Source organism: Hyla sarda, chromosome 12, assembly GCF_029499605.1.
Source record: "Hyla sarda isolate aHylSar1 chromosome 12, aHylSar1.hap1, whole genome shotgun sequence".
Lineage (NCBI taxonomy): Eukaryota > Metazoa > Chordata > Amphibia > Anura > Hylidae > Hyla > Hyla sarda.
Window position 1 is genome coordinate 64,819,712 of NC_079200.1, and position 10,299 is coordinate 64,830,010.

The window sequence follows — 10,299 nt, forward strand, 5'->3', positions numbered from 1 at the left end:
GATGTATGAAAGCATGGGGATAGGCACAAAAATGGGAAAAACATTATTCTAATGAGTGGCACCCAATTGATTAATTCAGCATTGCTACATCTGTCAGTGATGACCTGTATGACTATAAATCTGGTAATACTTGTACAAATAGCATCTTCTGGGAACATATAGACACAGCGGAGTCCTTTTCTTCACTTCATCATGAGGGTTTTCTCACTTTATCAGCCAGTTATACTCTTAATCTCAGATGTAGCAGAGCGCCAGGAAGTAGCAAACCTTTATGTAGCGGTGGAACTATCCTTTAGTCACAGAGTCACCCAGGCTTCATAGAAATACATGGTATCTGTTCTTTCTTTCCCTATCTGGGGTTCCTACCGTTCTTCATTGAATTGTAGTACCATTTTTATTGTCTTTCAATACTGCCAGTGAATGGGAACATTATTTATATCCAGATGCTGACACTTTCTTTAACTTGCTACTCTCCAGCTGTTAAAAATCTACAATCTGATGGCCATAGCCTGTCCGATCATCGTGGGAGTTGTAGGTTTTCCAAAAGCTGAAGAGCCACTGGTTGGGAAATATTGGTGTAGACAATACTCTATGAGCTAAACACATATGAGCATCAACACATATTTTTCTCTGGTTTTGGGTTCCAGGTTCACAGCTCGTACACTTACTGATACAAAGTAACAAGCTTTTACCTAATAATAATATTAAATAATAATCCCATTATTAATATAAATAGAACTTGTCATCACTCTGATGAGTCCCTGTCCCCATTGGGGCTCACAATCTAAATTGTCCTATAAGTATGCTTTGGAGTGTGGGAGGAAACCCGAGTCTGAAAACAGAGGGAGAACATACAAACTTTTTGCAGATGTTGTTGGTGGGATTTGAACCTAGGACCCAATCGCAGCGGCAAGGCACAGTGATGCCCTCACCTTTGCAGTGGGTCTAGGTAAAAATTATTACCAGTGTTAGACTATGTACAGTACAATGCAGACTTATGGATATAATAAAAATTATTTGGGTGGCTCACACTATAATTATATATGAAATATATACCCAGGTGACCGTGATGCAGGATACCCTATGTGCCAAACAATACAATTTCTAAAAAATAGGGGAAGTAGACCTACTATCAAAAACAATGATAAAAATATTGATTTAAAAAGAGATATTAATGGTTAAAAACCACCTAATCACATTAAATAGTCACTGGTTAATATAAAGACTCTGGTTAAAATAAAGCGCTTTATCTGTCACCAGGGATTTTCATGTCCCGTAATAGTATCGTATGATGTATAAATTGCACCAAATAGAATGTATCCTCTCCGAGAGACACTTATAATAACTTAGTCACAGTCTGTATCAAGTTATTTCAGATGGTTTGTGGTGCTGATGTTGTAGTGGTGCATGAAACTGAGGGATTCCAGTGCTTGCAAGGATATGTTCTCTTTCATAGGTTTATGTATAGGTGGTTTTGGGGTGCACTGGACTGGACTAAACGTGTCCCTTTTATTTTTTTAGTAACAATAAAGATCCTGGGAGGGATCCTGTTCCTGCAAACATTCCCAGGGCTGTAGTCACTACTCTGCTGGTGTGGAGTCACTGTATACAGTATATACTCATGTACAGGGTAAGTATTTAAGGGTAATTAAGTAATTGTACACAGTGACCCCACCAGCAGAACAGTGAGTGCAGCTCTGGTGTATATCACATGCTACCCTTAAGTTACATCCTCTATTAAATAGAGGATGTAACTGAGGATCAGAATTAACATCTGGTATACTACTGAGCTGCAGTAACTATTCTGCTGGAGGATTCACTGTGTATATACATTACTTATCCTGTACTGATCGTGCGGTATATCCTGTATTTTTCTTTAGGCGCTCCAGCAGAAATGAATGGAGTGTGTGCCGTCTACCAGTAGACGACACGTGCACCTTACTGAGCATTGGGTTCCAGCAGTCGAACCCCTGCAATCATCCACTTTTCACAGGATAGGGGATAAGTAGCTAAGTTAGTTTTGGCTGGAGTTCTCCTTTAAAGGGGTACTCCGGTTGAAAACATAATTTTTTTTTTAATTGCCTGGTGCCAGAAAGTTAAACAGATTTGTAAATGACTTCTATTTAAAAATCTTTACCCTTCCAGTACTTTTTAGCAGCTGTATGCTACAGAGGAAATTCTTTTCTTTTTGAATTTATTTTTTGTCTTGTCCACAGTTCTCTCTGCTGACACCTGATGCCGTATCAGGAACCATCCAGAGCAAGAGAAAATCCCCATAGCAAACCTATGCTGCTCTGGACAGTTCCTGACATGGACAGAGGTGTCAGCAGGGAGCACAGTGAACAAGACAAAAAAGAAATTCAAAAAGAAAATAATTTCCTCTGTAGCAAATCCGTTTAACTTTCTGGCACCAGTTGATTTCAAAATATATATATTTTCCACCGGAGTACCCCTTTATCCCCTTAAGGACTGGCCAATGTTTTGGAGGGAGGTTTTGTTTTTTCCTCCTCACCTTCTAATAGCCATAACTCTTTCAATTTTCCACTTACAGACCCAAATGAGGACTTGTTTTTTGCACCACCAACTGTTCTTTGTAAGTTCTTTGTAAGGACTTCTTTCTATCACCAAATCTACAGCAAAATGAAAAAAAAAAAAAAATATAATATATTTGTGGGGGAGAAATAAATAATAAAAAACTATTTAGCAAATTTTGGGGGGCTTTCGTTTGTACACAGTGCACTTCCCGGTACAAATGACATGTTACATCCATTCTGTAGGTCCATATGATTAGAATGATACCCAACTTATATAGGTTTGGTTTTATTTTACTACTTATAAAACATTATGGGGGAGATTTATCAAAACCTGTCCAGAGGAAAATTTGCCCAGTTGCCCATAGCAACCAATCAGATCGCTTCTTTCATTTTTAACAAGGCCTCTGCAAAATGAAAGAAGGGATCTGATTTATTGCTATGGGCAACTGGGTAACTTTTCCTTTGCACAGGTTTTGATAAATCTCCCCCTATAACTTTTTGTACGATAATTAGTATGTCTAAAATTGCCCTCTTCGGACCCCTATAACTCTTTATTTTTCCGTATATGGAGATGTATGAGGTTAATTTTTTGCAACATGGTGTTTAGTTTTTATCGGTATTATTTTTGTTTTGATGGGACTTTTTATTCATTGTTTTGTGGTATATGAAGCGACCAAAAATTCACAATTCTTGACTCTGGTATTTCTTTACGTTTACGCCATTGACTATGCTGTTTACTTAACATTATATTTAACAGTTAGGACATTTACACATGCAGCAATCCCACATATGTTTATATTTATTTTTGTAAATAAATTTATTTTAAAAATGGGAAAAGGGGGGCAATTTAATCTTTTATTAGGGAAGGGGCTTATTCATATTGATATACTTTTTTTTAACACTTCATTTACTATTTTGTAGTCCCCCATAGGAGATTATTTCCTGCAATCTTCAGATTGCATACACTGAACAATGGTGTTACTTAGAACAACATTAAACAGTGTTATCAGCGCCCCATTACTACAGCCTGCCGTGACTGGCTGCAGCATAGGAGTGTCGATTGTACAGCAGGTGACTTCCCTACGTTCCTGTGATTATCTTTGATTGTGGCATCTAAAGGGTTAATGCTGGACATTAGCTTGATTGGCGATGTCCGGTGCCTTGCCATAGAATGAGATTTGACATAGAATGAGATGCTCCTCCTCCATCACATCCTATTGGCTCACACTTGTCACGTGACATATTTAACCATCACACATCGACGCGCACAGCAGTCTGTTTGGCTATCACAGGGAGAGGATCTCCTCTCCCTGTGATAGCTGAAGCTGCACGGAGCCATCCAAAAGCAAATCTCATTCTATTGCAATTCACACAGACTGCGCATGGCCAGCTGGCCTCCCTACGCAAATTGCGTAGGGAAGGAGAACTGAGCATGCGCAATACTAACTTTAGCCCTATGCTATTTGTGTAGTGCTGCGCCTGCGCAGTACTACTTTACCTGCGCCCGATGCTCTACTGTATGTTCCCCGCTCCCTGAGAGTTAACGGGGGACAGGGAGTAGAGCTGCGGGCATGGGGTGTAGTAAGCGCTCGCGGGGAGGCACGCTGATGACAACGCTATCGGGCATAGGGATCCCGATAGCGCTGTGGATCTATTGCGCTCGCGGGGAGGCACGCTGATGGCAGTGCTATCGGGCATAGGGATCCCGATAGCGCTGTGGATCTATCGCGCTCGCGGGGAGGCACGCTGATGGCAGTGCTATCGGGCATAGGGATCCCGATAGTGCTGTGGATCTATTGCGCTCGCGGGGAGGCACGCTGATGACAGCGCTATCGGGCATAGGGATCCCGATAGCGAGGTAGATCGATAAAACAGTAAATGTAATAAAAGAGTAAATGTATGAGCTGAGTAAATGTATGAGCTTCTGTGCCCCGATTGAATCGGGCCACAGAGCCCATGTGAGCTCCGTGCAGCTTCAGCTGAATCGGGCCACAGAGCCCATGTGAGCTCCGTGCAGCTTCAGCTGAATCGGGCCACAGAGGCCATGAGAGCTCGGTGCAGCTCTGCGCAGCTTCAGCTATCACAGGGAGAGGAGATCCTCTCCCTGTGATAGCCAAACTGAGACTGCTGTGCGCGTCGATGCGTGACGGTTAAATATGTCACGTGACAAGTGTGAGCCAATAGGATGTGATGGAGGCGGAGCATCTCATTCTATGTCAATGCACCTGCATTAGCCACGGGCGCCAGCTGTGAACAAGCGGATATGAAGCCAGCTCAGCTACTGGACTCACTTTATACCTCTGCTAGGCCGCTGCACAGTTTAAAGACAGTGTTCTGCAGCAAGGGGTTAATCTTGTACCTTCATGAGAACAAATAATCAAAACCTTTATATTTTCCGAACCTGCTGGTAATGGTGATCATGATAGCACTGGGCTTCATTCCATACAGTGGTCCCTCAACTTACAAGGGCCTCAGGTTCCAATATTTTCAGCATACAATGGTCTTTTCTGGACCATTCTCAACATACAATGCTATGGACAGTCCAGATCTGTGAAATGTGTCAATGGCTGGAAGATCAAAGTGGACATTTCACTGGTATAACACTTGTATTACTGAAGTGCATGCACTGACTGGTGACTGGTAAGGCCTCCCTACAGTACAGGGAGGTATTACATGTTTTGTACTATTCTCATACCTCCCAACCGTCCCGGATCCAGTGGGACATTCCCATTTTTGGGGCCATGTCCCGCTGTCCTGGAACGGCCCCCACATGTCCTGCTTCTGTGCACAAAGCCTCAGTGTGATCACTACTCACAGTACTGAGGAGCCCCAGAGATCATGCAGTGTCTGCTCTGTCATGTGATCTCCCTGAGCTAAGAGCACTCATTGGTCCTGCAGCCTGGGAGAGGCACCTGCATTAACCAATCAGAGGCTTCCTGTTACAGGGGGAGGTGCTTGCAGATGGAGGAGCACATCGGTCTATGTGTGGAGAAGAGGATCAGAGGTACAGTGCACTATGTCAAGGATAATAGTAATGGCTGATATAGAGACTGTACTGGGCAGAGGAGAGACTGATGGCAGCTTCACTGAATAGAGAGAAGCAGAAACTCTAGGGTAGCAGCTGTGAAGGCATGAACCCTCCTAACACATGGAGGGTGCCCCTCCACCCACATGTATGCTGTATTCCCCCTCTAACATGGTGCCCCTCCACCCACATGTATGCTGTTTACCCCCCTCTGTCATGGTGCCCCTCCACCCACATGTATGCTGTATTCCCCCTCTAACATGGTGCCCCTCCACCCACATGTATGCTGTTTACCCCCCTCTGTCATGGTGCCCCTCCACCCACATGTATGCTGTTTACCCCCCTCTGTCATGGTGCCCCTCCACCCACATGTATGCTGTTTACCCCCCTCTGTCATGGTGCCCCTCCACCCACATGTATGCTATATGCCCCCTCTGTCATGGTGCCCCTCCACCCACATATATGCTGTATGCCCCCTCTGCCATGGTGCCCCTCCACCCACATGCATGCTGTTTACCCCCCTCTGCCATGGTGCCCCTCCACCTACATGTATTCTGTTTACCCCCCTCTGCCATGGTGCCCCTCCACCTACATGTATGCTGTTTACCCCCCTCTGCCATGGTGCCCCTCCACCCACGTGTATGCTGTATGCCCCCTCTGCCATGGTGCCCCTCCACCTACATGTATGCTGTTTACCCCCCTCTGCCATGGTGCCCCTCCACCTACATGTATGCTGTTTACCCCTCTCTGTCATGGTGCCCCTCCACCCATATGTATGCTGTATGCCCCCTCTGTCATGGTGCCCCTCCACCCACATGTATGCTGTATGCCCCCTCTACCATGGTGCCCCTCCACCCACATGTATGCTGTATGCCCCCTCTACCATGGTGCCCCTCCACCCACATGTATGCTGTTTACCCCCTCTGCCATGGTGCCCCTCCACCTACATGTATGCTGTTTACCCCCCTCTGCCATGGTGCCCCTCCACCTACATGTATTCTGTTTACCCCCCTCTGCCATGGTGCCCCTCCACCTACATGTATGCTGTTTACCCCCCTCTGCCATGGTGCCCCTCCACCCACATGTATGCTGTATGCCCCCTCTGCCATGGTGCCCCTCCACCTACATGTATGCTGTTTACCCCCCTCTGCCATGGTGCCCCTCCACCTACATGTATGCTGTTTACCCCTCTCTGTCATGGTGCCCCTCCACCCATATGTATGCTGTATGCCCCCTCTGCCATGGTGCCCCTCCACCCACATGTATGCTGTATGCCCCCTCTGCCATGTTGCCCCTCCACCCACATGTATGCTGCATGCCCCCTCTGCCATGGTGCCCCTCCACCCACATGTATGCTGTATGCCCCCCGTTGCCATGGTGCCCCTCCACTCACATGTATGCTGTTTACCCCCCTGTCATTGTGCCCCTCCACCCCACATGTATGCTGTATGCCCCCTCTGCCATGGTGCCCCTCCACCTACATGTATGCTGTTTACCCCCTCTGCCATGGTGCCCCTCCACCCACATGTATGCTGTATGCCCCCTCTGCCATGGTGCCCCTCCACCTACATGTATGCTGTATGCCCCCTCTGCCATGGTGCCCCTCCACCTACATGTATGCTGTTTACCCCCCTCTGCCATGGTGCCCCTCCACCCACATGTATGCTGTTTACCCCCCTCTGCCATGGTGCCCCTCCACCCACATGCATGCTGTATGCCCCCTCTGCCATGGTGCCCCTCCACCCACATGTATGCTGTATGCCCCCTCTGCCATGGTGCCCCTCCACCCACATGTATGCTGTATGCCCCCTCTGCCATGGTGCCCCTCCACCCACATGTATGCTGTATGCCCCCTCTGCCAAGGTGCCCCTCCACCCACATGTATGCTGTTTACCCCCCTCTGTCATGGTGCCCCTCCACCCACATGTATGCTGTATGCCCCCTCTGCCATGGTGCCCCTCCACCCACATGTATGCTGTATTCCCTCTCTGCCATGCTGCCCCTCCACCTACATGTATGCTGTTTACCCCCCCTCTGCCATGGTGCCCCTCCACCCACATGTATGCTGTATGCCCCCTCTGCCATGGTGCCCCTCCACCCCACATTTATGCTGTTTACCCCCCCCCCTCTGTCATGGTGCCCCTCCACCCACATGTATGCTGTTTACCCCCCTCTGTCATGGTGCCCCTCCACCCACATGTATGCTGTTTACCCCCCTCTGTCATGGTGCCCCTCCACCCACATGCATGCTGTACGCCCCCTCTAACAGGGTTCCCCTCCACCCAGATGTATGCTGTATGCCCCCTCTGCCATGGTGCCCCCCCCACCCACATGTATTCTGTTTACCCCCCTCTGTCATGGTGCTCCTACACCCATATGTATGCTGTATGCCCCCTCTGTCATGATGCCCCTCCACCTACATGTATGCTGTATGCCCCCTCTGCCATGGTGCCCCTCCACCTACATGTATGCTGTTTACCCCCCTCTGTCATGGTGCTCCTCCACCCACATGTATGCTGTATGCCCCCGCTGCCATGGTGCCCCTCCACCCCACATGTATGCTGTTTACCCCCTCTGTCATGGTGCCCCTCCACCCACATGTATGCTGTATGCCCCCTCTGTCATGGTGCCCCTCCACCCACATGTATGCTGTATGCCCCCTCTGTCATGGTGCCCCTCCACCCACATGTATGCTATATGCCCCCTCTGTCATGGTGCCCCTTCCCACATGTATGCTGTATGCCCCCTCTAACATGGTGCCCCTCCACCCACATGTATGCTGTTTACCCCCCTCTGTCATGGTGCCCCTCCACCCACATATATGCTGTTTACCCCCCTCTGTCATAGTGCCCCTCCACCCACATGTATGCTATATGCCCCCTCTGTCATGGTGCCCCTCCACCCACATATATGCTGTATGCCCCCTCTGCCATGGTGCCCCTCCACCTACATGTATGCTGTTTACCCCCCTCTGCCATGGTGCCCCTCCACCTACATGTATTCTGTTTACCCCCCTCTGCCATGGTGCCCCTCCACCTACATGTATGCTGTTTACCCCCCTCTGCCATGGTGCCCCTCCACCCACATGTATGCTGTATGCCCCCTCTGCTATGGTGCCCCTCCACCTACATGTATGCTGTTTACCCCCCTCTGCCATGGTGCCCCTCCACCCACATGTATGCTGTATGCCCCCTCTGCCATGGTGCCCCTCCACCTACATGTATGCTGTTTACCCCCCCCTGCCATGGTGCCCCTCCACCTACATGTATGCTGTTTACCCCTCTCTGTCATGGTGCCCCTCCACCCATATGTATGCTGTATGCCCCCTCTGTCATGGTGCCCCTCCACCCACATGTATGCTGTATGCCCCCTCTACCATGGTACCCCTCCACCCACATGTATGCTGTATGCCCCCTCTACCATGGTGCCCCTCCACCTACATGTATGCTGTTTACCCCCTCTGCCATGGTGCCCCTCCACCCACATGTATGCTGTATGCCCCCTCTGCCATGGTGCCCCTCCACCCACATGTATGCTGTATGCCCCCTCTGCCATGTTGCCCCTCCACCCACATGTATGCTGCATGCCCCCTCTGCCATGGTGCCCCTCCACCCACATGAATGCTGCATGCCCCCTCTGCCATGGTGCCCCTCCACCCACATGTATACTGTATGCCCCCCGTTGCCATGGTGCCCCTCCACTCACATGTATGCTGTTTACCCCCCTGTCATTGTGCCCCTCCACCCCACATGTATGCTGTATGCCCCCTCTGCCATGGTGCCCCTCCACCTACATGTATGCTGTTTACCCCCTCTGCCATGGTGCCCCTCCACCCACATGTATGCTGTATGCCCCCTCTGCCATGGTGCCCCTCCACCTACATGTATGCTGTATGCCCCCTCTGCCATGGTGCCCCTCCACCTACATGTATGCTGTTTACCCCCCTCTGCCATGGTGCCCCTCCACCCACATGTATGCTGTTTACCCCCCTCTGCCATGGTGCCCCTCCACCTACATGTATGCTGTTTACCCCCCTCTGCCATGGTGCCCCTCCACCTACATGTATGCTGTTTACCCCTCTCTGTCATGGTGCCCCTCCACCCATATGTATGCTGTATGCCCCCTCTGTCATGGTGCCCCTCCACCCACATGTATGCTGTATGCCCCCTCTACCATGGTGCCCCTCCACCCAGATGTATGCTGTATGCCCCCTCTACCATGGTGCCCCTCCACCTACATGTATGCTGTTTACCCCCTCTGCCATGGTGCCCCTCCACCCACATGTATGCTGTATGCCCCCTCTGCCATGGTGCCCCTCCACCCACATGTATGCTGTATGCCCCCTCTGCCATGTTGCCCCTCCACCCACATGTATGCTGCATGCCCCCTCTGCCATGGTGCCCCTCCACCCACATGTATGCTGTATGCCCCCGGTTGCCATGGTGCCCCTCCACTCACATGTATGCTGTTTACCCCCCTGTCATTGTGCCCCTCCACCCCACATGTATGCTGTATGCCCCCTCTGCCATGGTGCCCCTCCACCTACATGTATGCTGTTTACCCCCTCTGCCATGGTGCCCCTCCACCCACATGTATGCTGTATGCCCCCTCTGCCATGGTGCCCCTCCACCTACATGTATGCTGTATGCCCCCTCTGCCATGGTGCCCCTCCACCTACATGTATGCTGTTTACCCCCCTCTGCCATGGTGCCCCTCCACCCACATGTATGCTGTTTACCC